General features: G+C 38.9%; 1 pseudogene; it reads right to left on the reverse strand.

Moving 5' to 3' along the window:
- Positions 1-17,140, reverse strand: part of LOC140951035 (uncharacterized) — a 30,080-nt pseudogene extending 12,940 nt beyond the window's left edge.
- Between the last annotated feature and the right edge of the window lie 1,191 nt (positions 17,141-18,331).

The raw sequence follows: 18,331 nt of genomic DNA on the forward strand, positions 1-18,331 counted from the left end.
ATCATGTATGCGGCATGGTCCTGGTTGATTATCGAAAGGCTTTCGACATGGTGGACCATAAGCTATTGTTGCGCAAGTTGGAACTGTACGGTATAGCCAACCGGGAGCTTGCCTGGTGTCCCTCTTATTTGTTGGATAGGAAGCAAGTGGTCCGTGTAAATGGGGGTGAGTCAAGCGAAGCTTTGATGTTGCATGGAGTCCCTCAGGGCAGTATTTTAGGTCCTTTATTCTTCATTTTGTTTATCAACGATCTGCCCTTGTATACAAGTGCTCAGTTGGACCTTTACGCAGAGGATACGACTGTCACTGCTTTTGCGGATGTGAAAAACTTAGCCACCTTAAGTTCATCACTAAATAAGTCTGTCTCTGAAATTCAATTATGGGCTTCAGCGAATAAGCTCCCATTAAATGAAGACAAGACTAAAGTACTCACGATCACTGGGAAAAGATGTGTGGCTAACATAAATGGAAGTGACATAGATGTTTTCGTAAACGGAAAACAGCTCAGTAATGTGGATTGTGCTACCTTATTAGGCGTAGAAATTGACAGCAAATTGTCATTTGATGAACATATTGAGAAAGTACGTAAAAAGTTGGCCTCTAGAATCGCAATACTGCGTAAGATTCGAGCCTGTCTACCTCTTAAACAGCGACTTCAGTTTTATAATAGCATTATTCGCCCTGTTATGTCTTACGCTAACGTTGTTTGGGCAAATTGTGATAAAGAGTCGGTTTATAGGGTCTTAAGATTGCAAAAACGTGCGGCACGCGTTATTTCTTATGCCGATCGCATGACACCATCAGTTGCTTTGTTTAACAAGCTAGGTTGGATTCCGTTTTATGAGCAACATAAGATAGATAAATGCATAATAATGTATAAGCGAATTAATGGGTATTTGCCGAATTATCTTAATGAACACTTAATTTTGAATAATAAGCGGCACTCCCGCAACACTAGATATTCAAGCATTAATGCTGTTTGTCCTAAATATAGAAGAGAAACAGAAGGAGGACGCTCTTTCGTTGTTTCGGCAACAAGACTGTGGAATAGTACACCAATTGAAATTAGGAAACTAGGTTCTGTAGCATGTTTTAAAAAGAACATGTTTGCCAAGATTTTTAAGGAACAACAATGTTTGCATCATTATATCATTTAATAATTTTTTATTTTTATAAAATTCGAATCCTGTTTTATTTTAATTGTTTATATATTTTAGCTTACTATATTTATTAGATTGTAAATAGTTGTGTATTTTATGAGGGCCACAAGTTTATTAGCCTTTGGCTATTAAGTGCTACCCTCTTTAAATAAAGGCTTTACTTACTTACTTATTTGGGAGATAGCTGTGACTTGCGATTAACTAACCAGTGAGCCGGGAAAATAATTCTTTTGAACGAATATCGCGTTCTGCCTTTAACAAAGTACTTGAAGAAATAACAGGAGGCTGCTTTATAGGGATACTGTTTACAGTTATTTACTGAAACTTTTCTCCGCCCGGACTAAGGTAAATGGAGAGGAAAGAGATGGTGGTCGCTTATAGAATTCCCCTTTATAGAGGCTCGACTGTATTATAGTCACTTCTATGTAAAGGTGCCGTCATGTCAAGTTTTCTGCCCTTGATAAAACAAGTGCTGTTGAATTGCGTTCTAACAGTTCCGTTACAAATTTACCTTGATGTCTCTTGTCTTTGCCGCGTAGTGCACAGGAACTCTACCCTTCAAATCTCTTCTGTTTAAACAGCGTACCCCCGCACGACTTTCCAAAAGCATTGATAGCATCTCTAAGAGCTCGTTCTCTACCGCAATGTGAAGACAGTTTTTCATATGCAAGTCCGCTGCGCTCAAATCAGCTCCAAGTTTGAGAAGAACTCGGGCGCAGTCCACGTGCCCAGCAGCAACAGCATTCAGGAACGGAGAACGTCCTTCGCTGTCACGAGCATTAATTTTTGCCTCCTTTTTCACAAGAAATTCAATTACGTTTAACTGGTTAAACATAGCGGCCCTACATGGGAACGATAATCAACGGGTTAGTTAAGTGATTGTAGCTTAAAATTTAAGAAACGCTGCTTTTCTTCTTTTTCGCTCCCAGACTGGTAATTAAGAAGACAACATGGGGATACTTTTAAGGTCCTGCAAAACTAGGAACATTGATGAGCGAACCGACATGCATCTGGAAACAAGAATGTTCTTCACTGATTAAATAATCATTTTCTTGAGACCTAGAAGGGAAATTTGCGTTTGTATGTTTTGTTCCACATGCAACTACATGACAAACATTTAGGTCACCAACAACGTTACCAATATGTTTTAGCTTAGAATTTTCTAGACTGTGGGCAAAATTCTATGGAACGTCCATTCAACACTTAAAGTAATCAGCATTGCTTAGTCTTATTCAATGCAAATTAAATTAACCTGTGGAGAGGTGTTTTGGAGTCCCCGTCTTTCTTGTTCACATCAGCACCTCTTGAAATAAGCAAGTCCGCTACCTCAAGATTTCCCTTCGTTGCCGCCATGTGAAGGGCGGTGACCGAGCCACACTTAAGACAGTCGACATCAGCACCTTTCTCAAGGCATAACGCAGCAGCCTTGACGTCATTATTCCATGTGGCCATGTGTAAGACTGTGTTGTCCTGTAAGTCACGAATTCCCAAAAGTTCTTTCTCGTTAGTATCTACATCTCTGTCGGCAGCTGTAAAGTACAACAACAATGATAGCAAGTTAAGGGGAGAATTCACTTACATATTGCACTTTCGCCATACAATCACCCCATTATTACGACCAACGACGACCTTTAGGAGTCTAGTCCCCAGGCGCTGTCCTCTGCACAATCTCACTATATTTATACTAGCCTAGGAAGGTGGCGAGATTTATCTGCGCGACTGCTTCTTTCTATGAGTGCCATTGCTGCTTTTTTGGGGGGGTATAAAGCAGGGAGAGAAATGGGGACGAGTCAAACTGAGATCCCGCAGCATGCAGCCGAAAAACGTCGTGGCTAGCTATACAGTGTACGCGCGGCGGATAAAGCACTAACCGATTCTCATACCGCCACTTAAGCAGGTGGATACCATCAGGCAATTTGTACATAGTTGTTAGTAGTGCATAATTGAGCGTTTAAATGAAATGTGTGCCTTCCAGCAAATTAACCGTCGGTATTCATCTGTCGTCACCAGAATTTCACGGAGGACTTGTATCACAGTGAGACGCTTCCAGATTTATATGACTAACTCGTTAACAAGACCTAAATTTAATGACCCAGAGGGGATCGTTCAATAAATAATAGATAAAGAAGGCTCGGACTGTTTACACTCTGAAGGAGTTACTGCAATTACTGTTAAATCAATAACCTCTAACCTCGCTTCAAAATCACCCTGGCAACCTCTGAATGTCCATTCAAAATGGCACTATGAAGCGGAGTTGTCTTGTCCGCTGAAATCGCTGTTATGTCCGCTCCGAAGTTCAACAAGATTTGACAAACCTTTCTGTGGCCTTCGCTGCAGGCAAAATGCAGAGCAGTTTTTCCAGAATTATCTTTAGCGTCAACCTCAACGGAAGGTTGATCCAAAAGAACTTTAACGATCTCCTCATGTCCTCCACGCGCTGCTAAGTGAAGTGGGGTGTTCCCATTTTTCCCTCTCAGGGAGGGATCAGCGCCTCTTGGCAGGAGAACATCGACAACTGTGGAAAGACTGTTGAATCTAACACAAACAAGAGGACTTGGTTAAACTAGTAGCTTGCATACAACCACTCTATATAAAGTGCCTAAAGGAGCTAATAAAATAAAATATAGAACAATATAGACCATTATTTCCGACACATGTTCTTGGACACATGTCATTTTGTTGCGTTACATTATAGTTCTAGAGAAGTCACAATACTTGTTTTCTTTTGCTAGCGAGAGAAGTGCGTGACGATAAAATGTGGCGCAACTTTCGAAACAACTCCTCGCTCAAAGATGCTTGTTTGGTGGTTGTCCATCGTGTCCGAAGAAGACTGCGTGTTGTGGACTGCGTGTTGTGTGATCATCCACGGATTCTCTGGTGGCTCTGCAAACCCAATCTGGAAGCGCAGAGTCTGGAGCAGGTGGGACACTGGAACTCCGTTGTTGTGATATCAGCAGAGAATGTTCTTTGGCTTCGTTCATAGGCTGCTGCCATGAGCCTGTGACGCGGTCGTCCTCGAAACTGGTGGGAGCAGTGAGGGTCGGTGAGCACCATTGACTTCTGTCGCTGTCTGAAGCCTCAAGTTTTTTCAGTGTCCTTGTAACGCGCACAAGTTCTCCATACAGCAGTTGACGGGGCATGAGAGGATCGTCCATTCTGATGATTTGTCCCACCCATCGCAGCTGGGCCTTGATGAGTAAGGTTTCAATGCTGGTACACTCAGCACGGTCCAGGACCTCGAGGTTTGTGATGCGGTCTTGCCAGCACATGCCAAGTATGGAACGAAGGGCACGCATGTGAAAGGTCTCTAGCTGTTTGACACGCCTTCGGTACCGTGTCCAAGTCTCGCATTCACACTGCAGAGCGGTCAAGACTATAGCTCTGTAGACTTTCCCCTTCGTTTGTAGCCTCCCTAGGGCTTGGCTTGCTTTGCTGATCCTGGACGTGATTTCTTTATCAGGGATCCGTCGTTTAAGATGATGCTGTCCAGTCCAGGTACTTGAAGCTGTCGACATTTGCCAACGGCGTGTCATCGATGCTGATGTTTGGCTCCACGGATGTGGTTGTTTGGAACAGGCTGGTACAGTGCCTCGGTTTTGCTGAGGCTGATGGTCAGACTGAAGGCCTTCGACGACTCCAAGAATTTGTTGAGCATCAACAGAAATTCCATACTGATGACGTAACATCTGTCCGGTATCTGGTCAGGAGCTCTGATTGGTCGACACAGTATTTATATTGTTTTATCTATTGTTTACAAATGACAGACAAAAGAAAAAAACTCCACAAAGTCCAAATGTAAATGATAAGACGTGATGAATCTATTACAAAACAGTCAATATTCCTGGAAAAATGTTTTTCTTTTGGAAAAAGAATCTGAGTTTTGCTGGAGCTCATTCGCAGTAAAACACAAAACATTACCATAATCGACCAGGAGAAACATAAAGTCGAACAAATTTACATTTGGAACCCCATGATTACTTGATTTGTTATGCAAACAATTACCACTTCGACGATCATATCTTCATTTAAATTTGTATTTCCGCATTTCACATAATCTTCATGTTTTCTTCCTTTCACGTTTTTAGACGAGCTCGGCAAATTGGCCTGCTCTCAGTGTATGGGTCTTCATAGCTCAATTGGTAGAGCACTGCAGCGCTAACGTAGAGGCCATGGGTTGGAATCACGTTGAAGTCCCGAAATTTTTTTCGGGTTAATTTGCAATTCCTTAAATTGCAATTACCACTGCGACGATTATACCATCATTCAAATTTAAAAATTTATTTACGTCATCAGTATGAAATTTCAGTTGCCGAGGCGTAGACGTTCCTCCTGGCAAAACGTCTCTAGCGGCGAGGAACAAGGAGAGAACGGCTGCATTCGCAGGCTATATTATTGTTATTTTTACCATAAGTTTATTTTTTCATTAAAATATTATTCCTGACTAAGCGTATACAACGTTTATAATTTTGTTAATAACTTCCTTTTGCGATGGATTTCGAAGGCAGAAGTACTTTTATGACATCATATGTGACCCATATGTTTTACGTCCTACTTCGCATGCAGACTAGTTTTGTCGGCTTTGTTGGGCATATATCGTTAAGGGTGGTTTGTTTTGCCCGGTCAAAAGCTTGGTTATTTTTCTGAAACATATCTTTGAATACGCCGTTGCAGGAAAAAAACCGGAAGTTGCATGGAAGCGAGGCCTAAGGGCCCTTCGGCCTTCGTGGCGCCTGGCGGTAAAAACAAATGGTTGTCGAAAAAAGTTCAAGATGGAGCAAGTAAATTTTGAAGTTGTCAAATTGACACCCGAGGAAAGAACGGGACCTTTAAAATTTGCAGGTTAAAAGTAAACCAGGTAAAATTCTGGTAAAAATGTAGAAGAATAAACCAAGGCGGTAACAAGAAAGACCTTTACGAAAGTTAAGTTTAAGGTGAAATGATTTTATAACTTTACAAACCGACCGAAAGATACGATAAATTCATTTGTTTCCTGGCCCACAGAGTCAAATACCTTAATGTTATGTCAGAAAATAGAGATAAAGTTTATGATCTTGACCCAGGCAAAGGCTTCACCAGGCCCAACTCCAGTGTCAGTACTCAGAGTTGTTCCACTGACCGATACCCTAGATCACCTTAAGGATTGCAGCAAAATTACTGAAAAAACCTCTCTCTACGTATGCCATTGAGGAAATGTTGAACATGATCTTGATCATGAAGTATCAAAACCTGTTGATAACGACGTTGTTTACGTTAGGCCATGGCTTTTTGTTGTTCCTCCTACAAAAAATATTGTGTCAAATATAAAGCACATATGCTTGTTAACTCAGTTCGAAAACCCAAACTTCCAGGTAGACGAACAGTGAAACATTAGCGGTCAATCATGGCCTTAAAGATTATCAAGCCAAGGCATCATGCATACACACCAGGTCATAAGAGGAGGGGCGTGTTGTCTACTTTTTATAACCCCTGTCCTTTGAAATTGAGAAACTTAGACCCCTAGGCTATTGAAAAACTCAAAGGGAACATTGTCAGAGTTAACAAACGTCTTCCCTTTCAAAAGATGAATCCTAATGCTTCTGAGATAGTACTTGTGAATTCCCTAATTGAAATTGCTGCTAAAGGATTTTCTCTACAAATGCAAATGAAAGATTTTACTCACATCTGACTGTTCTTCTACAGACAGTAGTACATATACTTCTGTTTTCCAACCAAATCCATGTTTAACAATTACAGCAGTGTGTCAAGTCAATTTAACAATCACAGCCGACAATACAGACAATAGTTGATGTGACCACAAATCAGTTTCAAGATCTCATGTGTCAAAAAAAATACAATCTTGTCTCACTGAGCCAATCGAACACAGTCAACAATAAAGATACTGTAATTGACATGAACTTGAACACAAATCATTTGATAGATCAGCCCTTCAGCATGGATCAACAAGGAATTGTTTCAGCAACAGGTAACTTTTATTATGGCATCATAGAAGGAGAAATTAGTACACCTATAAAACTTTTTTGACCAAGCTCAAGTTTGGCCTGTGGTATGACCTCAAGTTACAGCTGATCTCATTGCAATGTATACACCCGGATTTTAAGACATGATTCGACCTGTCATGATTGGACACTAATCACGTGACGTATCGCTTTGCAGTACGTAAACGGTTGCAAAAATAATTTAGAGTTCTACCGTGGGATCCGAAACGGTGAGAGGAAAATCTGGCTGGCAAAGAAAGCTTAGCACTAAAGGACATAAGTGTAACGAAGCTAGAATCCCGACAAATGCGTTTTACCTGAAGAGGAAAGCTTATGTTGCCTGGAAAGCGGCGACATGAAACAGAAATTATGATAACATGTGATACCTGGAGTTCGACTGCCGAGTTTTAATGTATTTCTGTAGGCGACTTCAAAATGGACGAAATATTATCAATACGACGAACAGCGAAATAGTCCGATGGTTTATCGTTTAGTCTTCTTCCGTATGTCAAGGTTTCGGTATTTTGCCGTTGGTGAATACCACCCGTAATTAATTTACATGTAACAGTGATGCAAATTTAGTTAACAGGGGAGGAAATTTGTATTTCTTCAAGTTGGTACTTTTTCGTCCTTTTTTCGTAGCTTCTGCATTGTTAAAAAATAACAGGAAAACTTGACGTTTTGCAGAAGAAATCAACAGATAAATTGAATTGAAAAGAATTTGCTTGAGAGTTTGAAAGTTTTTGTTTTGTCGACCATTGAAAAATATAGCAATGCGCGGTCCTCGACCTATGACCCTAGTGAGCACAAATAAAGAAAACCATACATAAAAGAAAGCAACATTTGTTTTTATTGAAAAAGGGTAAAATATGATATTTCTTTAAAGATCAAGGTAGAAGCCCAAAAAAAAGTTGAGAAAAGAGCCGAAGAACTTATTGATCGAGACGTCCACACGCCCGATCGATAACGTGTATTGCGAGTAGATTGCGTGACTTGTATGAGAGGCTGTTGTCTGAAAAGGAGAACAAATTATAGATCACAGTCCTCTTCTTCTGAATTACAAGACAAACATTCAAGCTATCATTAAAGTAACTTTCAGATTGTGTGCTTTGATTCCTGTAGGATATTCAAGGTAAAATACTGTACTGCTTGGTAACCTCTTCGTCGAATCATGTCTAAAAATCAGGGTGTATTCCAGGGGCAGATCCAGGATTTTTTTAGGAGGGGGTGCACTCGTCTCTGTACGTCAACAGCAATAAACCATATAGTTTTTTTTTTTTGCAGAATACAAGTTGTATTAGAAAACCGCAGGTCATCTCGGGGAGGGGGGGGGGGGGGCGCACCCCCTGCACCCTCCCCCTAGATCCGCCCCTGTATACACAACACTGAAATCAGCTGTAAATCAAGCAAGTCGGCATGGGTTATTGTTAGCACAGGTCTTTTATTCACTCTGATCCTACATGTGAAGAATTCCTCATTATAATCTATCATGTCACAACCTGTAGCAAATTTAATGTATTAACACACTAACTACATGTATTAATTGTGTGTGATATTATACACTTAATGTCAGATCCCGAGGGAAACAGTTAGTTTTGTTTTCCCAAGAGTCCTGATGTTTCCCGAGACGAAGTCGAGGGAAACATCAGGACTCGAGGGAAAACAAAACTAACTGGTTTCCCGAGGGACCTGTTTTCACATGAGTGACATCTCTCACACTGATATAATAAGTTAGACGGGAAACGCTTGATTCTATAATACTTCCAAAACGCTAAACGTAAAGTAAAGTTGCATCTCTCAAAAGGCGTTCCAGACCAAACGTGAAAACTTAATCCTTCTTCCTTGCTTTAGGAAGTTATTTTTTAAGGATTTCCACTTCTAAACGTGTCGCTTCAGCAAATTGTTCGATCCCTGGAAGACCAATAAGTTAACAGCTTGTACTTTATCGCTCAATGACGATTCTACTGACCTCTTTTTTTCTCATGGGATACTTTTCCTTATGTCCCCATTATTCTTTAACATTTAATTTGGCTGAAGACGAAGCAGAAACAGCAAGGGATGCCTCCTGTTTTTAAGTCGACCTTTCTATGTCCGGCGAGACTAATTCTGTAGTCGTTTGGTACGAAATGCTTTGAACAACAAGATTCCTTTTTCCCATTTTCTCCTTGATTCAGGATCTGATGAAACTTTTTTGGTATATAGGTGAGATCCGGCCGATTTTCACTTCGATTATTTTATGTGGGTGCAGCACTTGTTAGTCGAGCTTGCTTGAGCAGAGCGAGACTCTTAAAATGCAGTCGTTTTTTTTCGTCGGTGGGACCTAGTTTGTAGGTCCCACGTTCCTAGCGAAGACCGTGGAAACTGGGGATAAGAATCGTGACGACTTTCATTGTATGGAAATGAGTCTCGTGATGAGAATGCAGTTTATTTTCGGCGATGACTGAAATGACGCATGTAAGTTTGGCAATGACGTAATTTTCCTCGAATGGAGGCCCTTGATTTTCGTGTAATTACGCACGACATGCAGGCACTTTAAAAAGGAAATATCCCCAAGCAGGATGAGAAAATATTATAGCGGGGAAATCCTCAGGATTTTGTGGCTTTTTAAGGCATTACGTTTCTCAGAGTATTGTCACAATTACAGGAAATGTACGGTTAAATAGATTGTTTTATATATTTAATTGATAGATTTTCGCAGTTGTTACGATGTGAAGTCGTGTTGCACTTCATAAATACTTGAGATATGAAGTATCCACTGTCACGTAATTTTTACGTGCGGACGTGCGTAAAATTTGCGTTCGCAAATAAAATAAAGGCAATGTATGAAAGGCCGCACGTACAAAGGTAGAAACTCGCTTAATTTGATGTTTAATCTCAATACTTTATGTCTTACCTCTATTTGATTTACGTGATTAAAATTTACGTGCGTTAACGTGCGGAGCCAAAAACGCATCAGTGGAAATCCACCCCAACGTGTCACGGATGTGTTTATACGGGTAGCTTTGAACTTGATTAACCGCACACTCTACTTGCAGCACTTCATGTCCATAGTTAATAGAAATCCCATATCGAGCTTTTCCGGAACAGGTTGGTCCAAGAATTCTATGGCTTGAAAGCGTTGATTATTTTGGAACAACTGATCACTTCAGTGGTCAAAAAAAAAAGAATAATCTTAATGAGCAAAACTTCGAGGTTTTACTGGAAAATCAGGATAGAGGATCGAGAAATCAGGGATAGAGGATCGTTTAAAAAGAACTTGAAAATAAAATAAATAAATAAATAAATCGTGGATCAGTGGTGGACCACAGACTGTAGATAAATTTCACAGAACATAACCCCGTTCGCTGTACTGAACACTAAATTCAAGTTAACTAATCCGAGTCTGTCTGAGTCAGTGATTGTTTTGACGAGAAAGTGGAATTTTCCGGAAAAATGAAACGCTTTATCCCGGTGATACTGTAATACAAGAAAAAATTTAACAGTTTTGAATTTTTAAGTGTACATTTGCTTTCAGTACTCCTTATTTTTCTTGTAATTGTTGTATGCACGACCCCACCAGCAATGCTGATCTTTTTATCGTACCGTAAACTAAGTTTCTTACCTACCCACCTACCTACCTACCTACCTACCTACCTACTTATCTATCTATCTATCTATCTATCTATCTATCTATCTATCTATCTATCTATCTATCTGTCTATCTATCTATCTATCTATCTATCTATCTATCTATCTATCTATCTATCTATCTATCTATCCAGCTATCTATCTATCTATCTATCTATCTATCTATCTATCTATCTATCTATCTATCTATCTAAAATGCATGCTGTGTAAAACTCTAAACATTGTACTTTGAGACTGTACGGAGATATTAAAAGTAGATACTAAGCAGCTATGGAAAATGTCATTACTTTCATACGATATTGATATCTTATAAAACGGACAACAAATTCAGCAGGAATACGCGCGAACTGAATTGACTGTGGGTTGTTTAAGGTTCTGTTAAACTTACACTTTTTTCCTGTACTGAACATATACTGTACCGAGCCGTATCTTGGTCCGGTACAAAGAAGCTATGTATATTTATACTGACAGAGTCATGGGCTCCTGATACCGATAAAAATCATCGTTCAATTTTTCGAGTGTAAAATCCCTGAAAGAGTACTCCTCAATGGAGCAATATCAATATGTAGAAGGTTTTCAAAGGTTTCACACCGATTTGAGGCTAAGATGTGCGGCCTGTCTCTCCTTGCAATTTTTACTTTTTGAGTATATACATTATGACATACAACACTCGTTTTGTATTCCAAACGAAAAAGTAGTATAACAGCACCGGGGCCTTTGACAACAAAACTCATCTCCAAGCAAGCGAGACTCAACGCTACTAAGAGCGTTCTTGTCTTTTTTTGCTTACAAGAATCTTGTCGTTACGTCGCCTTTTTGAGTATGAGGGCCCTTAGGCCTCGCTTCCATGCAACTTCCGGTTTTTCCCTGAAGCGGCGTATTCGTGTTTAATACGAGACGATCAGCGTTAAACTTAGCTTAAAGGAGAAAGTTCTACGGGAAAATACTTGAAAAACAATACTTACAATACAATACCGTCAATACGTGAAAACCTATACGTCAAACAATACGTCAAATCCATTTCGTCACGTAGCGTTGTGGTGAGAAATATTTCTCGCAGACAGTGTGCCGGGTTAGATTCTTGCAAAAGCTTGTTTTTTCTTTCTTGTCGTTTTTTTTTTTTTTTCATATATTTTCTTTTCCCGATTGGCGTCTTGCTAAGCGCTGACTCGAAATGGTTAGCTTTCATTTACTGTTACGTTTGTCACTAAATATAAAAATGTAAAACAAAATTTAAGTTTCAGTCAAATAGTGGTATAGGCGATGGATTTCACCGGTTTCTAGGGCCGCGAATGTGAATCCCACTTACGCCACATTTTTTAAAAAAAAAACTTTCACACACTTTATTATTATTAACAATCTACATTTACATAAAGTCCATTTCCGCCCGCAAATAGCAGGTGGTTAGTTGAAATTGGTGACAAAATTACGTACAGCAATCAGTAATAAATAACAAATAAATTGATGAATAAATAAATAAATAAATAAATAAATAACTAGATATATATAAATAAGTGAAATAAAGCTTACATATAAATTGATAACATTTACAAAATCAACTACTTGAAACACGTAAAATTAACTGCGACACTAAATTACGATATCTATACTTTATAAATTAAACTCTGTATTTGCCCGATAGTTAGCTATTTTTTTGAAGCAGAATCGGCGATTCAACATAATCGTCCTTGGCCTCTAATAAGGAAAATAACATGTCATTGATATGTTTTTCGTAAGCTCTCTTGGGGAGGTGACGAAGGTCATCGCAAATGGAGTTATAAAACTTAGCTCCGAACCTAGCAAAAGAACCATGGTTTTGATTCAGTCTCGATCGTTTAAAATAAAAATTGCGGGAGGAGAACAACCTGGTCTTGCGATTATGCTTTTCATTAGCTTTAATGAATAGATTAATAACGTTAGTGGGACCAGTTAGACATGAGATGTCGAACATGATTGAGGAAACTGTTTCAACGTATAACATATTTAAAGGAAGCATTTTTGAGGAGGTAAATAAAGGCACCGCATGTGCTCTGGGTTCAGAAAAATACATCAACCGAAGTACACGTTTTTGTAGCACGAGGATTTTTTGTAAATGGGATTTAGCAGCTTGGCCCCAAGCAGCCTAGCCATAGGATAGGTAGAGTAGTGTCAAAGAGCGATAAATACTTAATAGAGTGGTAAAAGGGACGAGGTGCTGAAGACGGGCAATAACTCCAATAATTCTACTTATTTTTAGTGATACATTGTCAATGTGGTATTTCCAGCTCAAATGACTATCCAGTAAGACACCTACATATTTTACATGATCCTTACACTCAAGGGAAGTAAGAATGTGATTACTGTTATCAAACATTAGAATATTGACCGAATGGTCCATCTTACGTAGGTGAGGACGAAAGATAACTAAGTTTGACTATTTAGCATTTAATGTTAGCTTATTTGCATTGAGCCAATCCGAGACTCTGACCAGTTCGTTATTGACCGTTTTTTCAAGAGATTTAAGATTTTTGTCGCCATACAACAAATTTCGCTGAAGCGTTATGAAAATCATTAATATAAATTAGGAATAACAAAGGACCAAGAACAGAGCCTGGTGGGACACCACATGAGATCTTATTAATGGTCCATAAATTAGAATCTATTTCAGTCACTTGTGAACGGCCAAGAAGGTACGAAGAAAACCAGTCGTTAAATGATGCCCGTGATACCATAGTGATTAAGTTTTTTCAGTAAGATTGAATGATTGACGGTATCAAAGGCCTTATTTAGAGTAACAATTTGAAGAGACTTAGAGATTTTAAGTAAGTTCAGGTAAAAGGGAAAAGTGGTTTTGGAGGATGGAATCTAATGCTGACCGGTCAACGACGTATTTCCAGAACTTTCCAATACCACCTTGCACGCTTACTGAACTGAATTACCCAAGACCACTTCCCGCGCATGCTGAAAAATTAACTGGGACCACCTTACGCGCCTAGTTTCTTCAAATCGAGAAGATTTGACATTTTACCAATACAATGAAAAAAAAAACGATACTTCTCTACGCGGGGGATTTTAGGGTCCGGAACCCTGAGGGGGCAATAATTTCCCCGGGCCTTTAAGACAAAACACGCGCGAAATTATTTCCTGCAAATTTCATTCGTTACCATTTCAGTACCCATACTAATACTATAATTAGAACAGGTATTAGGTAATAACATGATTTCTAGTGATATTTGACATAAATACCACGAGTGCGGATATTTCAAACTTGTTACACTTAATTTCACGAGCCGATAGGCGGGTGAAATTTGAGACAATTTTGAAATATCACGTACAAATCATGCTATTATTTGTTTATACTACTACCCGGAAAGGTTTTGTAATTTTCAAATGTAGGTATTTCAAATTAAGCTGAAATACCACTGCTCTAAGCCAATCAAATTGCAGAAATTTTTCATGTAGTAGTATAATGAAAGTAAATTATAATTATCATAGAAAATCTCCCAGAATCCTTTGAGGCATTTTTTTCAAAAAGGCTTTATAACTTTGACAATTTTACACGTAGAAGACTGTCAGACCACAACAAGATTAGGGACCTTACGTTGATCCGGGGGGGGGGGGGGGTGTACTTCCCTATATAAGACATATAGCAGTAAACTTTCACAGCGAACATTTTATCGACCCGACTAACTGTCCCTAGGTCTCCGAGGATGGTGCTTCTCCAAAGAGTAGGGATTTTGCGCAGTTTTGGTCTGAAAACGGGTATAGACTTTGCTCATTTTGGTCTGGAATCGGGTTTGGTTTTCTAGGGAACTACGGGACTGTAATTGTTTCAATTCCAAATAAAGATAAATATGCAAGTTCGAAATGGATTTTAAGAAATCTTTTTTGTTGCTGTTCTAATCTAAGTAATGATGACATAATTTCATAAAGGCCAGGTCTGAGAATAGGTATGGATTTTAGAGGTGGGGTCTGAAAACGGATGTGAAAAAGACATTTTTTGGTATGAAATAGGGTCAGGAATTGGAGAACATGGCGGCACTGCCCAACCAAGAATTCCCAGGTGTACCCCCCCCCCCCCCCCCCGGGGGGCTGACTTTGTTTTAAGGAACGCTAGAGTTCGATTCATCTTCGCCGTCTTTTTTTCTTTTTCAGTTAGGCATTCTAAAGTTTTACCCCCAAAGGTGAAATTATCCATGAAACTGGGTACTTAAATGAAAACTATAAACCACAGCCTCATAGTCACGCCCTGATCACACATTTCTTCTACATCGTAAAAGCTTTCCTCCTTTCTCCAAATTTTGATTTAAATTATCATGGATCTTATGTGAGCAAGAACAGTCAAAACTCAATCGCGGAGACTTCCTTTCCATCAAACTTTTGCAAATCAATAATCCAAAAAAAGCCCTTGGGAGTGTACTTGTTAACTAAAGATAGAAGCCACGTAATTGATCTGAGAAAGAGAGGATTGAAAATGATCTGTTTCAATTAATATCGAGATGCTTTTAATTTTGAGGTTTAAAAGCCAATGTATCGCTAAAAGATACGGAAATTGTTACTGAACAGTATAGGACGTGATGACTTTCCTTTTAATACCTGATTTGTCAAATACAACATACAATATGTAAAGTTTCATATGATAGTAGACAGGGCGGAATATTGGATTGTTCTACTTCAGCCTCAAAAGAAAGCAATAAAAGTTAGTTTCCTCAAAATAACAAATGCAATAAAGAATGAAATTAGTCAAAGGAAACAGACGTTTGCATGTTTTAAGGTCTCTTAGAAGGGAGCAATACTCTCAAGTAGAGATAGAACATTTATTTAAGTTAGTTCTACCGAATTTTACATATTGCCTTTCTGTGTATGGAGCGTCTGGATCACATTTGAATATTATACAACTGTTTGTTGGATCGCTGCCACAAGCACCGCTTTGTTTCTTCTCCAGTTTCTATTAAGGATCTTTTATATAGACAGGACTGCAAGATTTTAAAGGCTATTATCTCTGTAGATAAGCATCCGCTAGGCTCGTACTTACCACCAACAAAGGAGAATAAATATAATCTGCATAAAAAACAGTATGCCCTCCCCAAGGTTAATACTGAAAGATTTATGACATCTTATGTAAGTAGACTGATTTTTAAACGCAAGATAAGGTAGTTTCTACGTAACATTTTATTTGTGGTGTAACTAGTTTAATTTTTACGGTAAATTTTTATTGAGTGTATACTAGAATGTAACAAAAGATGTGTACTTTTATCTTTTAGCAATAAAGACTATTATTATTATTATTATAAACAAATTCTTACACGATTTAACAAACGATCTGTTGTACACATCCGCTTGCGCAAGCTAGCGATAATTTCAGTGATTTGTGTAAATAATATGGCAATTTCAAGGGTCGATTCTGAGACGTTAGAATAGATAATGTAGAATATAATAATTTAAATCTTTAAACACACCTGGCTGCTAAATGAAGAGGCGTCCATCGATAGTCACTCGTCCCCACGTTGATATTCGCTCCACAACCTAGCAGTTTTGTCACTGATCTGCTGAAATTATACCGAGCAGCGACATGGATAAGGGCAAACCCCTGTCCGACTACTTTATCAATTTCGCACTTATCTGTTAGGGTAGAAAGCTCGGCTTCGACCAGATCCATTTCATCTTCTCGGATAGCTTCAAACAAATTTAAAGCATGATCTGATATCGGAGTTACGACCTCACTACTTTCCAGAGCTGAATCATAAACAAATGAGTGTCGTTGGTTCGCGGCTTTGGGTTCGAAACCTACCAAAGGTACCTCGCATTTTTCACTGGCATCTTTTTCATATCTGCTCTTAAAAGGGTTACAGCCGACTCCCCGCTGTTTTGGCTTGCTTTTTGCCATATCACCCTCCTCTGAAATGCTATGTTCCTGTTTTCCGTTCTCCATATTCTACACGATCGAAGTGAAAACATTCAGACACGAGGAGCCGCAAGGGGTGATATTTTTGCACGGCATCTGGCGGTACATCAAAGAATTTGGAATTGAAGGGCAAATTCCTAGAATATCTTCGCCAGTTAAGCTAGAGAAAAGGTGTTAAAAAACCTCAGGATCCAAAACAACACGTCAATCAAAATATCACTTGGACCTTTTCGCTAATGAAGAGCTATCACGCGGCTAAGCTTGAATTAGACGTATATTGAAATAGGAACTCGTGTCAATAAAGTATCAGAAGTGAGTGGGAATCGCTCCTGGTTAAAAAACTGGTTCACAGGGATATGCATCTCTTCTAGTTAAGAGAAGGGAATCAGAACTGCTTTTCATGCAGGAACAGGTTTTCTTCGGGCTAACTACAAAACTTCAGCTTATTTCACTCTTGACATTGTCAAAGCGCATTTTGTAAAGATAACTTTTTCCGCTTTATAAGCTTTTTTTTATATTCTATTCCATTAATATTTAACCTCCCTCAAAAAGCCAGATAATATAAATGCTATTGTTAAAAAAAGCGTTTAAGCTGTTTTCGTGAATTCGCTACCCAAAGATCACTATGCTCAAAGGACAGAGCAAAATTTCTAGGAGAGAGGCATTAATTTTTTTTCCCACGAGGTTACAAAGAGAAAATGCAATGATTATTATTAATGTAACCACTAGGTATACTCTACCCACGAGTTTACGGACAGCAAATGCAGTGATTATTATCAATGTAACCATCAGGTATGTTCTACCCACGAAGTTACAGAGAGCAAATGCAGTGATTATTATTAAACGTAACCGTCAGGTATATTCTACCCACGAGGTTACGGAGAGCAAATGCAATTATTATTATTAACGTAACCGTCAGGTATATTCTACCCACGAGGTTACAAAGAGAAAATGCAATGATTATTATTAACGTAAACTTCAGGTATGTTCTACCCACGAGGTTACAGAGAGCAAATGCAGTGATTATTATTAAATGTAACGTCAGGTATATTCTACCCACGAGGTTACGGAGAGAAAATGCAATGATTATTATTAAGGTAACCTTCAGGTATGTTCTACCCACGAGGTTACAGAGAGCAAATGCAGTGATTATTATTAATGTACCCATCAGGTATGTTCTACCCACGAGGTTACAAAGAGAAAATGCAATGATTATTGTTAACGTAACCTTCAGGTATGTTCTACCCACGAGGTTACAGAGAGCAAATGCAGTGATTATTATTAAATGTAACGTCAGGTATGTTCTACCCACGAGTTTACAAAGAGAAAATGCAATGATTATTATTAACGTAACCTTCAGGTATGTTCTACCCACGAGGTCACAGAGAGCAAATGCAGTGATTATTATTAATGTAACAATCAGGTATGTTCTACCCACGAGGTAACAAAGAGAAAATGCAATGATTATTATTAACGTAACCTTCAGGTATGTTCTACCCACGAGGTTACAGAGAGCAAATGCAGTGATCATTATTAATGTAACCATCGGGTATGTTCTACCCACGAGGTTACAGAGAGCATGCAAATGCAGTAACACTTATTAGATTTTGGTGCAACTATCAGGTTGAGTTCCTCCATTAAAAGAGGTTTTTGCTAGGGTTAAACAAGTTTGGCTTTCATGAGTT

Source organism: Porites lutea, chromosome 1 (genome assembly GCF_958299795.1).
Source record: "Porites lutea chromosome 1, jaPorLute2.1, whole genome shotgun sequence".
NCBI lineage: Eukaryota > Metazoa > Cnidaria > Anthozoa > Scleractinia > Poritidae > Porites > Porites lutea.